Source organism: Haemorhous mexicanus, chromosome 3 (genome assembly GCF_027477595.1).
Source record: "Haemorhous mexicanus isolate bHaeMex1 chromosome 3, bHaeMex1.pri, whole genome shotgun sequence".
In the NCBI taxonomy this organism is placed as follows: domain Eukaryota; kingdom Metazoa; phylum Chordata; class Aves; order Passeriformes; family Fringillidae; genus Haemorhous; species Haemorhous mexicanus.
The window spans coordinates 102,341,342-102,362,716 of record NC_082343.1 but is presented as its reverse complement, the minus strand read 5'-3'; the positions used below and the strand labels follow the sequence as shown (position 1 = coordinate 102,362,716).

The 21,375-nt window shown below is 41.4% G+C and overlaps 1 long non-coding RNA gene across 12 annotated transcripts in view; it reads left to right on the top strand.

Moving 5' to 3' along the window:
- Positions 1-21,375, top strand: part of LOC132325480 (uncharacterized) — a 226,091-nt gene that overhangs the window by 114,030 nt on the left and 90,686 nt on the right. For 10 of the 12 annotated variants that reach the window (XR_009485956.1, XR_009485958.1, XR_009485961.1 and 7 more), the window contains 2 exons: positions 8,517-8,610; positions 9,201-9,337. This is a non-coding gene — a long non-coding RNA (uncharacterized LOC132325480). Of the gene's footprint in view, positions 1-8,180; positions 8,335-8,516; positions 8,611-9,200; positions 10,050-21,375 lie in introns of those variants that run through there. The other 2 variants (XR_009485952.1, XR_009485960.1) reach the window with 2 other exon arrangements.

The following is a 21,375-nucleotide window of genomic DNA, read 5'->3' as shown; positions in this document are numbered from 1 at the left end:
CTGTGTGTGGGGCATCTAGAAAAGCAGCAGGTGTTGTGGTAGATTTTACTTGTCTAATCTTGTAGTTTCTAGACACCACCACCCCAGTTTTTGCATCTTTTCAACCAGCAATGGTTTATTCTTGTACAAAAATAGAAAAAAAAAAAGGTAGGGAAAGCACATGCAATTAAAAATTTCCAAGGTAATCCCTCTTCACAGTGTTCAAAAGTGATCTAGTTTGAACACTTATTGTGTTACATTTCAGTCAAATGTTTGTCTAAATTTTGAGAAATTGAAATCTTGGTAAATTGAGAGAAGATAAAGTGTTTTAGAAAATCTTTGCAAACCTGTTCTGAGGAGGAAAACACCTTAATTTTTGTAAGAAAATATATATTAATCATATCTACCAGGTCTAGATAATGGCCTGGGATTTGGGAGACCTGATTCAGTTCTCTGTTAATTGTATGGTTTTCAGCACACCACTTTTAGTTTTACAGTGCCTCACTTCTGAATCTGTAGAACAGGGGTGCTGTATTTGCCTTGCAGAGGTGTTGCAGAGATGAGCACTTTGAAGAGTGTGATGTTACTGTGTTATAGGACAGTGAACATTTTGAAGCCTATACTTTTGCTGTTCCCTGGATTCCTATTCTTAACATTTTGCTTTGCCAAACAGGGGAAAATCACAAAGCTCTCCAAAATCGCAGAAATCTGCTGTTCCTGCTCTGTTTGCTTGTTCCAAAGCCTGCAAATTTTTATTAGAATCTTTGCAGTGACTTCATATACTTTGTGCTGGACTTTAATGACCTCAGGACCCATATGGACCACTGCATTTATTGTTGTGTGCTGAACATCCTCACATTTCACAGGCTGATCTCAAGACTGCTGAGAGCTTGCCAAAGTCTTTCATTAGATACTAGATGCTTGTTTGATACTGACAGATTTCACAAGTGTGACATTAACAGGAATAAAAGCATTAGTACCTAGAAGAGGTGGCTGCATTTGCTCTGCTTGCTTCCCAAAACTTTTAGGTAGGTAATGATGGTAAAGCCTAATAGTAAAGCTGTGCTGGAGGGCAAAGAGGCCCCTCAGTATCACAGGCAATTCATAAAGACACAGAAATAAAACAGCTAAAGGGATGGGATAGAGCCTCTCCAAGCCTTGCAGGGAATGGGTGGCTGCAGGATGTGGTCTGGATGTTCCAGGAACCTTGATTCATTATCATTAGGGCACTGTTTGCACAGCATTTGTAAATGGTGTAGAAAGGTTTATAAACAAGTGTCAGATAACAGAATTACTTGATGAGATCTCCAGTCACACAAACTGCAAATAGATGGGCACTGATGACGATGATAAGCTGAATGATTTCTAACACAATTTAAAGGAGATGCAAGGGGATGGTGTGGCTTGCATCTGAATGAGCTCATCTGCTCCAAATGGTTCAGTTCTTAAATCTGTGTATGGTGGAGTAGGCAGAGAGTTTTAAGATCATAAGATCATTCAGGTTAGAAGGGATTTAGAAAGCCTGATGTGAAAACTTTTACTCAAAATGGGGTCAGCTAAAAGATCAGACCAGGTCACTCCAGACTTTGTCTGGTCAGGTATTGAAAGCCCCCAGGAATGAAGACTGCATAACCCCTCTGGACATTCTGTTCCCCTGCTTGATTTCAAAGACTTTTTTTGTGAAAAAATATTTTCCTCAAATCCAGTCTGAACCCTGCTTGGAACTTATGCTCGCTGCCCTCCCACTATGTGCCACCGTGAAGAACATGCCTCCATCTCCTTGCAGGTTATCCTCATAAGCCCTGGGGGCTGCTGTTTTCTAAAGCCATCTCTTCAAGCTGGACAAGCCCACCTCCCTCAGGCCCTGCACACTGGGCAAGAGCTCCAGTTCTGGTGGACTTCTGCTGAGCCCACTCTGTTTTATTGATAAGCTGCCTTACAGGGATGCAGATTTACAGGAAGACACCAAATTCCTTCAAAAGCAAAAACTTCCATAGGAAATGTCTGTTTCCCAGCTGAGATGTGGCCCCGGCAGTCAGCTGATGGGCTGTGAGGTTCTGGGCTCTCTAGCTCTGCAGCGCTGCAGCCACGGCTGGGGCAGATTGTCAGCTGGCATTGCCCAGGGTCTCACTCTGTTCCAGCGCTGCTGAGGTATTTCTCTGCAGTTTCCAAAATGAGGTACTGTGTAATTTTAGGGAGGAGAATTTCCAAAAACACAACATTTTCTTCTCTGAATCGACTTCCCTGTTAGTTCCCCTTTTTCCTTCCCCCTCCAAGTAATTTTCTTCAGAATCGACTTTATGTAAGGCACAGGCTGAACCTACAGATCCTTTTTAAAAAAAAAAATTATCCAGAGGATTGTGGGAAATGGGCAGGAGACCCTGTCATTAGTAAGGTGTTTGTTTAACAGAACAAAACTATTTCCCTCTTTACTGTAGACTTCAGATTCTGAACAATTATTAACTTGTTGCCTTCCCTCTTCCTTCCTTCCTTTTCTCTTTATAGTTGGACCTGAGGTTTTGTTTCTCTCTTATCTGCTGCTTTCAACATGTTAAAAGTAAATTTTTGTGAGATTGCGGAGGCAGAAAGCAGAGGATATTATTGAAAGGAGGCTGAAGTAACAATAATATAATTAATATTTTTTTATTAATAATTGCACATTTATAGATATAATCCAAATTTTGCACTTGCGGGCAAACTCAGGGGGTCTAGGCAAGCTTGAGAAGGCATTGTGCTGCTAGTCCTGATGCACCTTTTCAATGATTTCCTTTCTTCCTCTCAACCTCCCTTCTCTATCACCCAGCCAACATCCATGTGGACTTGGAGGTGACTGCCTGAGGTGGGTGACATCATCAAAAAGCTATAGATTTCTGCCTGGCATGGTGTTGAATAAAGAAAATGAGGCAAAAGGGCCAGTAAACTGTATTCATCCACAGAAGGTGCCTCACAGAGTGAGGCTGAGCTGGTGGACTTCTGAGCCACAGGAGGCTGTAAATGTGAATGCCATGCTGGATTGAAAAGGGCCTAGAAAACGTTATGAACAGTTGTAACATTTGAAGTAATAATACAGGCTTAATTAAATCTCATATTTGAGCACATTGGGTAGTCTCTGTAGGGATCAGGAAGGATTTTCCCTTATCCACATACAGCATTTTTTAATTGGCAAGGTGCATTATGTGTGTCTTTCTCGAAATCCAAGGCAGTGATTAAATGCTTCTGCTAGGAGTGGGATGCTGGACATGAATGGTTGGCCTGGTGTGGCGTGGCAGATTTGGTCTTCCTTTGGATTGTTGGTTGTTTTCCCTTGTGATTTGCATTCTGATTCTTGTAATATTTGACATTTTCCTAGCTCCTGAATTGAAGGTAATGGCAATGAGGATCTTGGCTTCCACTAGGATACTAATTTTTTAACCTTTCTATCAGTACAATAAAGGCTGGAAGCGTGACCCAAACCTCTGAAATAGTAGAAACCCCAGGCCATCTTTTGCTGCATTATATAATGCATTGGTTGCTAATATTGTCTGTGCATATTCCAATTTGGAGCAACTATGTAATCCATAAATTTGTCCTATAAAGGAAACAAATTAATCCAGTGGAAAAACACTTCTGACCTTTGAAATGCTCTGGGTGATGGGTAAGAAGGTGTTTTATATGCTTGTGTTTGTCATCACTGCAGTAGTTGTGACTACAAAACTATTTCTACACAGACATCCAGTGCTCGTGTAGCTGGGAGCCTGGAAAGCTTTTGTCTTCTGAGAGGGTTGAGAGGAGCATCTAAGCCAAAGCTAGATGTTCACCTGTGCCTGCTTAACTCCTGCCTGATGTGTGACCCAGCTTCCTGGAGACTGATGTAGCTGCATAGATCTCCCACATTCTTGGAGTCCTAACGTGGTCATGCAAAGGGCAGAGGCACCTGAAATGGTGGTGCAGGGCAGATGTGAGACATTGGATCTTGGCTAGGATGTGCCTGCAGATGTATTCTGTTATCCTGGTGGGAAATGCCAGGGGGAGCAGCTGAGAGTTTATCTACCACTGAGCACAAAATGCTCAACACAGGCACACCACGTGTTTCTGACTGCTGTGTGCCGATGAGCAGCCTTGTAGAGTTCTGTAATGGAAGAGCATCCACCAGTTGTATCCATCTGCTGGCTGCTCATGGTACCATGGAGTTAGAAAGGTCTTTTTGCTGGGGCTGGGGAGTGTGGAAGGGGGTCAGAGAAAACTTGACCAGCCTGTTTTATCTTGCCTGATTGAAGGAGGCACATTAAAAACAAGCCAATTACTATGCTATATTTCTAGAGAGATGCCAAGTTTGCTTTAATTAAAATACCTATCTCTAAAATCCTTTATAAAGGATTTATAAACCATTAAGACTGCTATTAATTGTCACTGATCATTGTTTACAGTGAAGGAGGAGTGAAATCATATAAGGTACTGACCATTTCTTAAACAATGAAGGGTCATCCCTCCCCTAAATTGCTTACAGTTATTGCCCAGAATATATATTAAGGGATGCAAAGAGTATGAAACTGATCCCCAGTGAATTTAGTGTGGAAGTTTCTGATAATATTTTAATAATACTCATGCAAGAATTTAGCTTTCTTCTCAATAATTAATGCTTGTGAAAAGTTTAATATGTATTTATTTGGTGTGTTGTGATACTGGCACATGAGCAGAATAATGAGTTATATATGCATGAAAAGGTTTTCACCTGCATGTTGACTTTTAATTCTTTTTATAAATGCTGAACAATAAGGTTTATTTTAATTAGAAGAAGAAGATGATGGGTTATTCCTCCAGAGTGATTTTGGTTAAAAATTTAATTTGTGTTGTGTTAATTTCCTCTTAACTGTTTGCAAGAAAATGACATAGTGAAAGATGGCCCTGTGCAGAAATGAAAAGTAAATTACGTCTGCAGTATATGAAAAAATCTTTGCAAAATTTCAGAAGCCTGTCTGGTGAGCATATGCTGCTGTGTATTGGTCAAATTATATGCTTTTAAGTGAAAGTAAGTGAAGAAAAATTACTAATGACACCCAGAGCAAATGCAAAATGGTTTCAGTTTCTTGAACAGGGAACCAAGATGTGAATCATCATATTTTCACTGTCAGAAAAACCTGAGTGGTTTTTCCTCAGGGTAACAAAGGTACATGTCAGCTGTCTGAATAAGAAATCTCAGCAAAGGCAACACACATTCGTTTTACCATGAGGTAAACTCCCTCAGGTCAACCCCAGGCAGGGTACAATACTCATCTTGGCAAGTCACTTCATGGTAAAACTTGTAGTGCCTCATTGTCGCTGTTATTTTACCTCAACATGCATGTTGGCTACCCTGAGGTAAAAATGCTGCCTCTTTATCAGCAGGCACCAGCCCTCAGTGTACGTGCAGGCCAACACCGAGCTCCTTGGCTGTCCCCAGGTGTGATAGCCAGCTTGTACCTTTGTCTACCCCTTCTCTTTTCACCTCTCCAGCCCTCTTCACGACTCAGAGGAAGTCCAGCACCTCTCGTGAATTTATTTCAACCCACTTCACCCAATCTGTCTCATAAAAATATCTCAGACTGTCAGGAGGACCCTGTTAACTAGTTCCACAAAATTGTAATAATATTGACAGTCACCATGTGGTGTGTATTCTGCAGCCCTGAATATGGCACTGAGACCTCCCTGCACCATGTTTTTCCCCTGGGGGGGTCTCTCCAGGCTCCTCTCCCATCTACTCCTTCTTCAAACATTCCTGCTGGTTGCAGGTTTGCCTTTTTGTGCTTGGCGTATCCCCACTTCCATCTCCACCAGAAAATAAGGGCCTCCTTATCTCTCTCTCTCATCTCTCTCTCATTTGCTGAAGGTCCCTTATTTGTTCCTGTGCTAGGAGCTGGGAATATAATTTTCCTTCCCACCAACCTTATCTCCCAGGCAGAGCAAAAAGAAGTAAATTATTCAGTTGACCACATTTTAGCTGTAATGGGGTGAGAAGCAGATGGTTAATAGCCATTGTTATTTTTCTTTTCAGTATATAAACCCTTGCAGGGGGAAATAAAGGTATTGGTTCGACTGGGGAGAGGCAAGGGATTGCATGCATCCTGCACTTTTTTCTTTGGGTGAGCGGGTTGTCATCAAAATCATATGGTCTGTGCTTTGATTTGTAGAACTTTTCCTGAACATTGGGCTTGCCTGGAGATGACATTGAAAAGTTCCCTTATTACAGGCAGACAGCTGAATGCCCTCAAGCTGAAAGTAAGACCTTGCTTGACTTAGAAAATGAATGTCATTTTTCTGGTATTGTTATTGAAGGTAGTGTAATACTCCTGTGTATCTGAACATGACAGCAGTTACAGCATGGGTAAGTGCTTATAATCAGCTGTGATAGTGTTTATTTTAGAAGTCGACTGAATCACTAGAAACCTGCTTGCTGAATGATTTTATTGGGGAAAATTATTGTCTTGCAGCTATGTAAACTCACAAACAACCAGAAAATTATGTGGTACCAAGTTATCACAGCACCTTAGGTACATTCTATGTTGTAGGTATGGAGATCCTTGCAACTTAGCAGGTTGTATTTGAGAGTGCTATTTGTCAATTACACTTTTTAATTTCTGTCCTAATTTTCCTTCCTCTAGTGAGAAACTTTGTTTTCCCATGTCTTCTTCCCAACAACTTAAAATGTCTAGTATTCCAATATACCTCTGTGGACACTCTACATTCCTGTTCACTGAGTTATTCTTCAACATTGATCATTGTCTTCTCCTATCAGGAAGCTGTAGCAGAAAAGGGCTGCAGTATTCATGTGTGTTTGACTCCCTAGATTTGATTCTAAGCTCTGCTAAACCCACCCAAGGTCAAACTCTTGATTTATTTGAGAGTTCAGACTTCTTATCCCAGGTCCTGTGAGGGATCTGTTCATGTGGGTGGCCCGTGTGCTAAAAGGTTGGGCCTCGCATTTTTCTAGCCAAGTCACATGTGGGCCTCTGGAATCTCAGAAATTTTCCACTTGACAGAAGAAGGGGACTTCAGAAGCACTGCTATAAGTACTTCGAAAGATAGGCTAAGAAAATATTTCAGTGTGCTGATACCCTACTCTCCTTCTCACTTTTGCAAAATGGTGGCATATTTCTTTGAAACTGCAGTTTGGCACAGTTGTGGGTATAGGCTGGTTTTGACCAGGATTTGCTTGTCTGTCTATAGAAGTGCCACAAGGGCTTAGAAAGCTGCAAGATCCAACTTTAACTTGCATCAGTTACATTGGTATGTTTTGTCTTAATTGAATTTTAAACTGGCCCTGATGTCCTGATGAGAGCTTCCTGAGCTTCAGGATGCTGTGAAAAAAATGCAATTCCTTAGAAAACAGTATGTTAAAGGCTCAGCAGATGTGCTGAAGAAGTATCTTTGGAGTTCCTGCATTGAAGATGCAAGTAACTGCTTTTGACTAAGTACAGGCTTATATTATTAGAGAGTGGTCTCAGCAGAGGCAAATTACCATTTACAGGTGAGAGAAGTAGCCCGTTTTCTTTGCCTTTAAGGAGAATATTTTCAATTTTCCCCAAGATATGACAGTTCTTTTGCACAAATAACTTACTGTGAAGTCTTCTGTAAGCAATACGGTGGGTCATTAATGGCCTGCAGAGGAGGCAGTAAGAGGCACAAGTATCTGCAGGTGAAAGCCAAGTAGATAAATATAAGGTACTTTGGAACCTGTTTCCTTATCTAACCTTTTAAGGTTGTCATTAACAGTTTCCTGTTTATCCTTCAGTTGAAATCTCTGCTTACCTTGAAGGAGCCGATTGTGATTGCTCGGTGGGAAGACTCATTAGGAGCTGTATCTCGCTCCATCTCAGCAATTGGGCATACAGCTCTGAGATTTTATTCCCAGTTCAGGATTAGAAGGCTTCTTTAAAGCAAAACAAAGTGTTGCTGAAGTCTTTTGTCTTTGGTTATCAGAATTTACTTGCTTAAAAGATAAATGCTGTGTAGTTCTAATTTTTTTGTTGTTGTGTGTATCTTTTTTGGGGCCATTTTGAGACAAAACCCAAGAGGTATCTCAGGGGGGTTATGGTTAGCTCATGCTATGCAGAATTACACACAGTAGGAAATCTGGGGATTTCTCTCTCTTGCTTCAGTGACTCTAGCAGCTTGCCCAGCAATCCCATAGTGACACGTTGTAAGGGTCAGGGTTTTGGTGCAAAGCCAACACTAGTGTTAGCAAGCAGAATTCCTTATTACTCCACTTTTTTTTTTTTTTTTTTTTCCCTGTTGGCCCAACACCAGCAGCAAAAGTAGCATGTCTGAACCTGTTTCCTTGTCTGTTCTGGTGGTTACCCACTTTCTTCTCTGCCGGTTCAGGGAAAGTGGAGAAAAAAGGTTTGCCTTTGCCCAGCAGCACTGCAGGTGTCTGTCCCTCTGAAAGAGTCCCAGCAGTGTGGGCGTGCTGGAAAGAAAAATCCCCAGTGACTTCACCCAGCTTGGCTTGTGGTGGTTACTCACAATGAGGTAACTTTTTTTCTAATTTTTTTCTTTTCTTTTCTTTTTTTTTTTTTTTTAAGCTCTGCATGTTTAGTGCCACATCTGAGTTTTTGCATATGAGTGAAACTGCAGCTCCGGGACGATTCAGGGAGTTTTCTCTGCAGAGTAATTTTGGTGAGTAAACACAGATAAGAGGAAGCTGGGTTAATCCAATAACTCCTCCCTCAAGGGCAGGTGCAGCAATGTGGCTCAAGGTACAGAACAGAGGAAATGCCTTGTTGACACAGGTGATCAGAGCAAAGTGGCCAAAATTGATATAATGATATGAGTTTGCAATGCAAAGCCCTGCTTTCTCAAGGCTGCTATTTGCAGCACTCCATATCACATCTCTGGTCTTTCACCTCTGTTTGGTCAGGCATCCTGTTGTGGGTGACTTCCTGGCTCCTCTTCATGATCTCTCAGTAGCTGCATTGCTACAGTGTAGCTTGGACTGTGTTGTGTTAACCTGAGAGGATTATTAAAATAAACTCTGAGTCATATTTGAGCTGTTTGTGGGATAAGATGGTTATCAAGGTTTATTTTTTCTTATAATTAGGTCTCTTAAATATTGCCTCATTAGATATCTTCAGTGACTGTTGGAAAAGTCCTCAGGGAACTAGGGGTTGTTTGTTTTCAAGGGAAATTCACATGATAAATACAGAAACTTGTAACTCTGTTTAGGTTTTTTTATTAATGACAACTAATAAATTTTTCTTTAATCCTAGGTTCTTGTCCTGATTTCTCTCCAGCCTTTCCACTGCTATTACAGCTCTGGTATCCTATAGCAAGTAAGAACATAACATTACAACTGTTCACACGTGGGAGATGGAGGAACTGCATTAAGAGCCCATCAGATAGGAAAGTAAGAGGCTGCTTAGGTTTGTATGGAGCCACTTCCAAGTTTAGCAAACTGGGCTAGAGTGCCTTGGCCCAGGTTGAACTCCGTACTGCTAGGTTTGTAATGGCTCTAAGCAATTCTTTTCTACCTTGTCTTTAAATGTTTATCACCCAGGGGTTCAGGCATAGCCTGCTTTGTTTCTGTTGTATTCCTCTCCTTTCTCCATGCTTAAGGGGCAGCCTGAGAAATTGCAGCACATGCTTTCCCCTGCTCTGCAGTTGCCTGAGCTTTCATGTTGCCAGTCCCTTGCCCTCCTTTGCTCACGTGTCTGTCAGCTGGCTCACATCCATCTCTCAGTGCTTCTATCTGATAAGACTGGTGCTGTTTAGATACATTTTGGGAAGTGTCAGAAAATATCCAAGGAGACATAATTCTTTTTTCAGTCATCTTTACTTCTAATTTCTTAGTCGGGAAACCTTGATCTTCAAATTCTGCTTCTCCAGCAGTCACCACCATTTTTGCCTCCTCCTATCTCTCCCTTCACTTCCCCTTCAAAAACAGGAATAACTGGCTTAGTGCTCCTACTTAGAGCATGAGGTCCAATGGGCATGTGGAACACCACACATGAAGTAGGAACTGCTCTGAGAAAAAAAAAGGATGTTGCTGGCCCTTTGAGGCAGACCTCTGCCTTTCTGCTTTCCTCTGTTGAATTATCTCTAACTGCCACAAGTTTTAGGTGAGGTGGTTATATAGAACTAACTGTGATCTCTCCAATGATAGCTTTTACAGTCAAAGGTTGCAAGGTTTTTTCTGTTTTTCTTTTTTTTTTTTCCTTTATATTCTCTAGTTCTTTTTCATTTGCTAATGCTGGGATATCTAAGAGGTATTTTTAGAAAAACTGGTGAATCTGGAATGCTCACAATTTTTAGTAGAAATGCCTCTTTTTATTTTTCTGCAATGCTGTTGTCAAAGCTGCATACATTATTTGATACTTGTCAGTATTCTCCTCGGTTCAAGAATTTCAGCCAGGTAGTCAGGGATGAGGAGGAAATAACATGTGGTAGAAATGATCGCTCTTGTATCAGGAGCAATGTGTTGTGAGCAGAGACCATGAGGCTGGGACTTGTTTCTCTGCATGTTTTGATGGATTGATGTGTGAATTATCTGCAAACAGGAAGAAAAAGGGGGTAATTAACAACAAGCATAAAATTTGGAATGAATAATCTGATGAGTCAGAGGCACAGATTAACTGTATTTTACATTTAGGGACTATTTGGAAAGGTTAAAACTAGGAGGAGTTCTGGAATAGGCTGCATCAGCAAACTGGTACATTATTTACTCTGGCAGGGTTTTCAGCAGTATGGAAGGCTATTCCAGGAGGTGTTAGTCTGGGCATGGTCAGCACTGGCTCAGAGTTTGTGAAAAATGCAGATTCAGGAGATTACTGGGCATAGAAGCAGACTTTAGGAGTTGTAAGGCGCCTCGGAACATCAGCCCGAGTAGACTACTGGATCTGCTGAGACATTCTGTTCTCCTCTCTGGAAAAGAGGAATTGGCTCATGCTGTGGAATGACTAACAAATTGTCCCTGAGGACTGGCCAGTTAGGTAGGAAAATGTTATTTACCTTAAAAAAAACACAACGTTTTTACGGATATTCAAGATGCTAATAATAAACTGCCAGTGGAGCTCTGCCCTTTGCTCATAACTGTGGTCATTGCTTCTCCACAGTATGACTGAGTGCTAGCATTTGTCATTTCACCCAAACTACTCATACACTAAAACTAACAATCTGGCCATCACACCTCTCCTGGGAGGTTTGGACGTGAATCATGGAAGAGGGTTTGGGTCTGTGCCACAAGTCATGGGAATTGTGGAAAGAAATTATTATATGCTGGATTTGTTTTATAGTAAACCACATACTGTCCTAGAATTAGATCCCTATTTTATATTTTCAAGAGCCAATTCAAAGAATCCTAACTCAGATTAAATTCCTCTTCTACTTGGAAAGTTTGTCCCAAACATAATTTAGGTTTTTGTTTTGCTTCTTGTTTACAACTTTTTTTCCTTTCTTATACATTTTCTCTTTTGATTCAGGCTTTTTTTTCATATGAAAAACCTGCCCTGATTCCTTGAGTCAGTACTTTTCTTTTTTTACTTATTTCTCTTCTCTTTCAGATAGCTAAAAATACTTGGCAGAACATCCTCACTTCAATTCTGGTCCATACATATTTTTTCTCCTGCAGAATCTCACAGGTGAGGCAAGGGTTATGAGTGGAGATGGTACCTGACATCTGGAGATGGCAGATACCTGGGTGAGACCCCATTTAAAGCTGGGTTTTAGTAAATGCTGCCCCAGGAGTTAAATGCATTCAGTACAACACACACATAGTCCAGACAAAGTGAACTCAGCTGCAGCAGAACATCCATTTGCTATCTGGTTGTCCACTCTGAGTAACTCAGTAGAGGAAAGAGTAGACTGATAAACCCAGTGCACAGACTGTAGTAATTTCCCTGGCATGCCTTAAAAAACAATCAGACACTTCTACCTCTAAAATATCTAACACCCTAAAGAAACCCCAACCATAACCCCCAAACACTGTGGAAAAGAAAGCAAAACTTCTGAAGAGGTACTGGGTTCATTCTGCCAGAAGTGTGTTGTCTGCAATATCTCAGGTCAGGTCTTCTGTAGGAAACTAAAATAATTTGTGGGAAGCACTCTTAAACCAACCTTATAGAATCCATGTGACATTTTATTATTTTATAGAACTTGCTTTTATATATGAAAAATAACTAAAAGGAGAATACAATTAAATAGAAATTAACTAAGGCTAGATAGATTTACCATAGGCAGTGATGATATCTGGAGCGTAACAAAAACCAACCTGTCATGCACATCCAAATGGTATTTTGAGATATGTACTGAGCTTAAAAGAACTAATATTTCATTTGAAGAGAATGAAAGATACTATTTCAGAGCTTATTCTTTTTCGAGGCACAGCTGAAGGGTGAATCCAAGCTTTTCCATACAGATGTATGAGACAGAATTCATACTCCAGCAAATGAGACCTTTATGCTTCCACCTGCATATTATGGCTCTAATAAACACGTTATCAGCTCATGAAAATGATGGCAAACAGGTGACTGGAGGATTTGATAAGTCAGCAGCAAAGATTAACAGATTTTTCTCAGGGAAAAGGTACGAGAGATTCCTTTATTTAAAACAATTGCAGCATGTGAATTGACTGCACTTAAATCATTACTGGCAATTAGTATGTGTCAGAAAGGTTGCAGCTGGCTCCAATTACAGGTAGAACTTTTAGAAGCTGAACTTAATTTTACGTGTGATAGTGAGAGGCTGAGCAAATGCATACCAGGGTAAATGTGCTCCTAGAAAGGAGGACAAGATCTTATGAACTAGGACATGATTATAGTAACTAGGCCTAGTTCCTGCCTCCTGGGAAGTAGATCTTCTAGGAGGAAATTGATGGGAATACAGCAGTTCACCTTGCTGAGCTTCTTTGGGTGGTGGGGAGAGCTTAAAAGCTGTATATAACAGGCAGTACTTCTTTGTCCTACTATGGTAGGTTTGCCCAGTTTAAACTCTGGGCAGTCATATCCAATTTAGGCTGTATAATCAATGCACTCAGCTCAAGGCCAGCAACCTGCTCCCTCAAAGGCTCTGCAGTTGTGGGCAGGGACTGATTTGTAGAGTGCCTGGGTATTCTGATGGGGCACTCCTTCCTGTATGATTGTCATATGTGAAAAACTTTTTCCTTCTATGATGGCAGTATGTTGGACTCTGTGGTATAAAGGCTCTTGGATTTACAGCTGTGTGCTCGGGATGTTTCTGCTGCAGTCACAATTGTTAGGATCTCTTAGTTGCGCAACAGGCTATGGCCATGTGCCTTCTCCCTGGTCATGGACCAAAGGGACCTTTTGGTCATTCCACTTCTGTCTTTGGTTGTGTCTGTGTGTGTGTGTGTGTGCTTCTTGTCATGTGACAAAATACTGATGTTTTGAACAGAAGACTAGTATGTGTCTGATCATATGTTAGGAGTTGGGATTACAGCATGTTGGCTGCTTTCCATACTTCCACAGAAGCGATGTGATCCACCTTGCCAGAGAAATTTATCTTTAGGCTCTCAAAGTTCCAGTTGTACCAATGATTGAGATCTCCTGATGAGCCATATTGCTTTGCCCAGCTCCTGTACCCTGTTACAGGAGCCTTAAAGAATAGAGGATAAGTATTAATATTCCCATTTGGGGTTGAGTACTGCATATAGACCTAATGTGTGTCCTTGTGTCAAGACGATGCCCTCAGGTGGAGCCCAGGCTTACTGCTGGCATCTAGAGGGGCTTGTGTGCATTTAGTGGAAGAAGGGAGAGCATGGAAAGCCTTCTATCTTTTTGTCTCTTTCTTTTGTCTCTTGTATGTCTGCTGGAGGAGAGAAGCTTAACCTTTGTTGTCTGTGTACGAGTAAGTTTTAGCTTCTGTTTTCTAATAAAAGGGTCTATCCAGACTACTACATTTTTGAAGGGTTTTGTTGAACAGTTTCAAAAGGTTGTTACTACTTCATCTGAACTTATTAATGAACTGTGGTGTGGCTGTGTTTGTGACTCCCTGTTCATTAGCCAGCACACAGTGCCTGTGGTGGCAGGAGCTGTTCTGCACTGTGCCTGTGCTCGGGCGGATGCACGGGCGCAGGCACCCTATCGGTTCCTGGTATTGCTCATAAACCCGTGGCCGGTCAGTGGGACAGCCACCGTGAAACTCATTAGAGCTGCTATTTTGGGAAAGTGGGGTGATGTTTCACAAAGCATGTGTTAAAGTGCAAAGGCTGCCATGCTTGTAAAACTAAACTGGAACTTTGTTGGAGAAGCACTAAGCATTCCAGCAGCGCACACAGACCAAGTTTCGAGTAATTCCTCCGAAGTCTTCTCTGTGAGTGATTTTCTACTAACATCCAAGTTCCACAAATGTTGCTATAATGTTGCTAATATGTTTTAAATCCCCAGCTCTTTCTCTGGTATTTTGAGATGACAATAGTAATCTAGTAGCAACTGGGAGCTGGGGAAAAAGAATCTGGGATTCCCCAAGTCTCCCTATGTTATTGTAGTTTTCTTTGGATCAGCATCAACAAAGGTTCTTGCTGTGTAGTAAGCTAAGGCTGTTCTTTGGAGATACTGTTGGTTTGGTGTGTGAGGCCTTCGCAAGCAAACGTTTTTGTCTCCATGTGATTTGTTCAAAAGCAGTACACCCATTTTTGGTACAGGTATATGGTGCCTCTACAAGAAATAATTTGTCATAGGTTTTGTAGTTAATGAGCTGTTCTGCCACATTTATTAGAGTTCACAGGGTGCCCACGGTGCTGTGGGACTTGTGGATGCAGCTCCTAAGCAGCCCTGCGCTGCAAATTTGTAATTTTCACAATGCAAGGCCCCATCCAGCATCACTTCAGCTGGGCTGTATGTTTTTTGTTGCTGTCGGTTCCTGAGCACAGAATTGCCAACACAGGAGATGACCTTCCAAAAGAAACTTTGAATATGTTAAAACAATGCATGGTACATCCCATTCCGCTCTGTCTCAGTGTCTCAAGACAAAGGTTTGTTCTGTGAGTGAGGGGGATGTCATCGTGTTCAGGGCTGTGCAGCTTGGTGGGAGATTTGGAGGTGAGCTGTTTTAGCTGTTATTGATGCCAAATCTTACATTTTATTCTGTTTAATTGTGCTCAGAGAGATGTACTTCAGCATTACCAGGCCCAGACAGGAGCTGTATAATATGGGAAAAGTAAGGAATAATGCTTGTTGGCACTGCATCCCTTCTCACAGACTCTTTGGAGACCACCAGAGGCTCAGGGCAGGGCTGTCTGAGATACTGCAGGGCCATGTGGCTGTTCTGTTGTCACCTCCCTGTGAGTGCCCTGCTGGCATTGTGAGTAGCCTTGAACCTCTCTGGTAGATTGAGTGTCTCAAGCTCCGTGCAGTCCCTGCAGCTCTTGACACACACCAGAGACAGCTCCTTTTATTTTTTAAAATGAAAGCAGAGATGCTCATCTAGTAAAGTAATTGCTGGGGAGGATTTTGCCTTCTAAGAAACAAAGTATTTCTGTTCTTAATGCAAATTTAAACAAATGCTCTTAGTGGAAACTGCCAGGGGGTATGCAAGAAAGTTCATGTCATGAGCAAACCAGGCTGCTAATGGGCTGTCCTGGGTCTTGCTGGTCACATTTTCTCTTTGAGAACTCCAGGAACTGCACAAATGTCTTTCACTTATGCTTCCACAGCCGAATACTCTGCTTACTTTGTGGGAACAACCTTCATATTAGGCAATTCACTGTGAAGAATGGATGCTGCAAATAGATTCCTCTCCCACTGTGGATTTACTTCATGTGAGAAGGTTCTTGGGGAATAAAGTTTTGGGGAGGTAAATCCAACCTCACAGATGGGATATATATATATATTTTTTTTTTTTTCTTGTTCTCTTACTGCTCAAGTGTTAGAACTTAGGAGCTGAGCAAGAGACTTAGAAATACAACATTAGAGTACTTAATAAGGAAAGTCTCTGTCTTTCTTTAGTGTTGAATTTTTTTTCAATGTTTTCTTTTGTCTTTAGTCATTATAGTCTTATCATTTTCCAGCAGTGCCTGTATAGATGTCTTAGGGACTTTGGTGGGACCTGGGGCTTGAAAGGAGGGATTTTGTGGTCCTATTAGCTGCTCTGACTGTGTCCTGGGGCATAGCATTTTGGCTTTCAGGACTCCTCTACAGTATTCCATGAAACAGCTATAGGAGTGACTACAAAGAGAGGTGTAGCAACATATGAGAAAGGCAAATATATAAAATCACCTGTAAGTTCTATGATTAAAAGCACTCTCTAACTATAAATTATTATTATCATTGTTTTCAATTATAATCCATTTATGGCTCTGGACAGTGTAAACCAACAGGAGAGCTTTGCTTCCCTTCAACAATCCTAGTTCTGTGAAGTTACTCTCAGCTTCAGAGACTCAGATTTCCTTACATGGTTCTTCTTCCTCCCTCTCACCTACTCCCAACTGAGACTGTCTAAAAATGACGATTTCTAACAGTTTTCATTACATTCATGGCTATAGCTTGTGGGTGGGGAAAAAAAGGCTTTAGAGCATGGTGTTGTTGAACTGTGATTCTGTGAGAAATAGGAACTCTGGTGACAAGGCCTGAGGACCCTGGTGCTCTGGGAACAGCACTGGCTATTGCAGAGCTATTGCAGGGATAAAAATGGGAAGTCAACAATACTTGAGGTTACCTTATTATATTTTTTTTGTCCCCTCTGAAGATAGCAGCTATTGAATTGAGTCTTACTTGAAAAGAACCCTCCTTGTGTTTCCATTTTATTTTTAATAACCTGCTCTCTTGTCTCCCCCAATGCCTCAAGGTGTGCTAGCATGGAGATCACTAATGTCCCAGGTAGCACTTTGAAAGTCATGGGATATGTCCTTCTTCCCTAACAATCTGCCTAGTGAAAAAGAACTTCCTTATTTTTACAGGTTTGTTGTTCCCTTGTGTGGAGGCAGTCTCTATTTTGTTTCCTCCACTGCCATTCTCATCCCCCCATATTTCCTTCACAATGTCTTCTCTGTGTTTGGGCATCAATAGCTGGGCTTCACCCTCCTCAGGGCTCCGACTGGTGGGGATTTGCCTTAACAGCCAGTCCTTTTGTAGCAGGGCTTTTTCTAAGACCTCTCATTCCCTTGGGACAAGCTGTCAGCCCACACAGCTTGTCATGAACAAGGCAATATTTGAAGGTTGTACTTAACTCACTTGCACACTTTTTCACAGATTAGTATTTTTTTAGACTCTGTTATGTTGTTTTAATTGAGTCTTGCCACCAAAACAAATGAATATTGTGTCACCACATCTCAGTTCCTTTATACAGCTGTGGCTAAGAGAATTTGGAGACGGTGCTACCTGCAGAAATGTTGAAGTCAATGCTTTGTATAATCGTGATGAATTACACTCAAACTACTCCATACATAAATCTGGTCACACCAGAACAAGAACTGTGGAAAGTGTATAACACTAATGTATACTCATTACATTCCTCCTTTCACAGGCTCCAAGGCTGACAGGCTGGCCATGGGCTGGGGAACTTGAAGTAATGAGGAGTCAGATTTGGACATTTTACTAGAAAGCATTGCAGTTCTTCATTGGAAGGGGGATGCCCTTTAAGAAACAGTGCTTCTGTGATGTACAATGGCTGCTAAGGAGTAATGAGTTCTGTGTTTGGTTTTTTTTTTTAATTGGTGGCAAAGAAGCTTGTCCCATTTTGCGAGTTTATTGAAAAAGGCAGGAGTTAAAAAAACCTAACACCTTGAAAACTCAGTTTTAAATTTATAGTGTAGCTTTCTGCTCTCCGAAACCAAAGATAAATTTCCTACTGATTTTGTCAGGAGCAATATAAAGGCCTGAAAAGATAAGTAATGCTTTTTCTCCCTCATGTGAAAACATGTCACTGGGTTCCTCCCTGGATAGTTTTGGCTATATCATTACAAACATACACCAAGGACTGAATGTGGCCTTGCAATGAAAAACACTTTGTTTATTCAATTTGCAAACCTCAGAATGAAGGCCCTACTGGCCCTGAAATGGGAAGGAGGAATACAGAGCAGGCATCCATGCAAGGTAGGGTGACTCCTTCCATGAATAGAGGGTGTCCAGAGCAGGAGGTCAGTACCCAGAGAGACAATTTTGAGTTGCAGTGCCTCATGTTTGCCCTTACATCTGTCACATGGCTTGTCCTCAGAGTTGCTGAGTAATAAGCACGCCTAAAAATCCTTTTCTCTATTTCAGGGGAGCTAGTGTGGATTCAGTCATCTACCTTAACACCCAGATCTGAAACTTCTGCTGAGGAGCTTTGTTGGTGGAAGATGTCATGTTACATTGAGTGTTTTTCAGAGAAGAGTGGCACTTTAACAGCCAGCTCAAAAGGAGGGAATTTTCTTTCCAGTCAGAATGAGCAGGCAGGTCTTTTGTTGATCACCAAGTCTGTGGTTTATTTAACTGGGTTTTTTGTGTGCTGAATGCTCTAGCTGGTGATAGGGCTACCAGGCTGCACTGCCAGCAACATACTGTGGCACTAGGTCTTATATCTGGCTTCCTACAGCTGCAAATGCTGACAGCAGTAATAATTCACAATGCCTGGGACACAAGCACTGGGATGAAGGAGAGAGTCTTCTAACTGAATTCATGCAGTGAGAGAGGCTAAGGAAGAGTGGCTTTCTGCAGAAGGGAAAGCTGGTCCTAGGAGAACTACCCCTTGCTTTTCAGTTACCAAGTCCACTCCCATTGCTGAGTCCAATCTTGGTTTCTTATGCCCTAGTGTGTTCCTTTCCTGACTGATTTTTTTACTTTGTGTCTTCCACTTGGTTGTGATTGGCAGAGCAATTCATGTCTCTGTTACCTTCAGACTGAATTCCTGCAAAGGAGGATGAGGATGGAGGCAAGTTTGAGACTTAGCTTGTGCAAAGAGCCATGTGTTAGTTAACACCATTCTTGATTTACTACAGTTGAGCCTTCAAGACAGATCCTGCTCATGAAAGCTCCTCTTGAATCGCTTTTGTCCTGTGGTTCATACAGCTGTACTGGCAGGCAGTTACCTTCCTGCCTCTGACTTCAGTCATGGCTTGCTGGTCAGCCTGCTCTCGTTATGATAATTGTAGACTCTGGAGATTGTTCTGCTGAGGTTTGGTCTTGAGAAGTGCTGTTCACCCATAACTGGAGCAAAAGCAAAGAACGTGGTTGTACACAAAGAGAGAGGATTTTTAATCCTGTATAAATATAAATAATATTTTCATTTATAAATAAACATGGAAAATTCTAGTATAACTGATAGAATATAAGTATATAAGGCTTCAGTTTTTAATACTGTTTTGTTCCTTGGCTTTCAAGTTTTGTCTCCAGTCACAAATAGGTATTTTCACTGCTGAGACACTTGGGCTGCTTTCTGTTATGAGCTCTCTCTCAGTGAATCACTTCTTTGGTCTCCTAAGAAGTTGGTTTGCTCAAGGTGGTGTAGGTGTTGTTATCCTTGAGAATAACACGCAGGTCATGGATGATATAGATAACAAAACAGACACTGTTTAAAGAAGCCTCAGTTCTGAGAGCTGATGTTGTTAATAATCCTTGATCTCCTCTGGCTGCTTATAAACTTGACAGTCTGCTTCAAGGGTAGACTGCTGGTATTTTCAGTCTTAACTTACAGGCAGCCATGCTGTGGGATACATACTGGGATATCACTAGGATCAGAATTATTAAACTGTATTATAATCTCAACTGGAATCACATCTGAGATTTCACAGTCAACACAAGACTCAGATCAGTAGCTGTTGAAGCTGTAGCTGGCAGTCAAACAAACAACTAAGAATTTGAAATTGGGGTCAAAGTTAGTGACATGACTGTCTCTTACGATAGATATGTCAGGGATTTACAGATATTTTGTATTTTTTTAAAAGTGGGCCTAGATAGAAAGACTTTTTCTGATTTTTCATTGTTCCTTGTGTTCAGTTCTACAAGGTAAATTGGCATGGGAGAACCCAGGCCGATGAGAAACATTAGCAGAACAAAGCAAATACACATCATATTACAAGACCATATGGGCAGATTAAGCCCTACCTAAATGTGGGGTCTGCACCCTTGCTGAAGTTCTGCCACAGCCCAACCAGTCCACAGTGATGGATCCTTAGTGCTGGGAAGTAAAAAAGTCCTCTTGTGCGCTTCAGTGAAACTGTGTCTGTAGGACAGGCTGTATTTATTATGCGCATGTTGGAAAAATGAGGTAAAGAAAGGAAAAGGGGTATAAACACAGAAAAATGTATACATTTATTTTCAACACAGCATGATGCATGTAGCACTTCCAGTGGACTGCATGACTCTGGGCTCAGCTCAAATACTGAAATTCCAAGACAGGAGAGTTTCTTTTGAACTCACTGAGAGAGAGAGACTGAATTTTGTGTGCATTTGAAGTTGATTTCAGATGTGATCCTTGCAATAAAAGCACTTGATGGATGTCTGATCTGTGATGTGCCCAAGGGTATCTCTTTCTGTGGCATAAGCTGATAATGGGCCTAGCCAGCACATACAATGCTTGTTGTTCCTAAATCAGAACACATATGCAAAGATGGGAATGAAACTTTAGTGAAGGGAAGTCAAACACAGTCTCAGGCTTTTCCCATAGGCATGAGCAAATCTCTTGACACTTCTCCCTTTCTAATTTTAGTGATAGAGATGTTGCTTTTGCAGGAATTTATAATTGCAGTTGGTGTCTTCGCTTAGAACTTACATGGCTTGTTTAAACAACATTGCAGTTCTGAAGTTCTTTTGCAACATCTTAGGAGGGCACTAAAGCAATATAAAACAGACTAGACCTGACCCCAGGGAAGTTAAGACATGGGTTCAAAGAGTCTTATTCGCTCATTTTTTCTGCAACCCAAGGCCAGCAATTGTATTTTGCACCTGGAGTACTAGTTTGTCCAAGGCAAAAATTTCCCCCAAATTTTGCTTTCTGTCTTCATGCCTTTCTATAGCTCTGAAAGGATCTAAGGGGTTTTTCCACAACTCTTCTCTAAAAAGATGCCTTTGTTTTTCCTGTCACTGTCATAAATGGGTCCCTGTGGGTCCTGGGATAAAGACAAGGATTGTACTTCTGAATGTGGAAGATCTAAATACTTCCCTTACACCACACTAGGTTAAAATAACATGATGTTAATTGCCTGTTGCTGCAATATCATTGTGGATAAACTGGTGTATTTCTGAAATTTTCTGAAGTGTATTGCAGAAAGTCAGTACAGGTTTAATCCCCTGGTCTGCCCAGACTGTCAGTGTGCCGTTGAGGAGGTTATTTGGTCTTTGGATAACTCAATTTCTTATAACTGACAGAAGAACACTTCCCTAATTTTTTTTATGCTGGGGTAAGAAGGGCATTAAAGATTGTTAAATCCGTGTAGCCCACAATGGTCAAACCATATAAGCCATTAGGGTAGATGTTAAAATATCTGAATACACAATCTGGCCAGGAGAGCCTGGG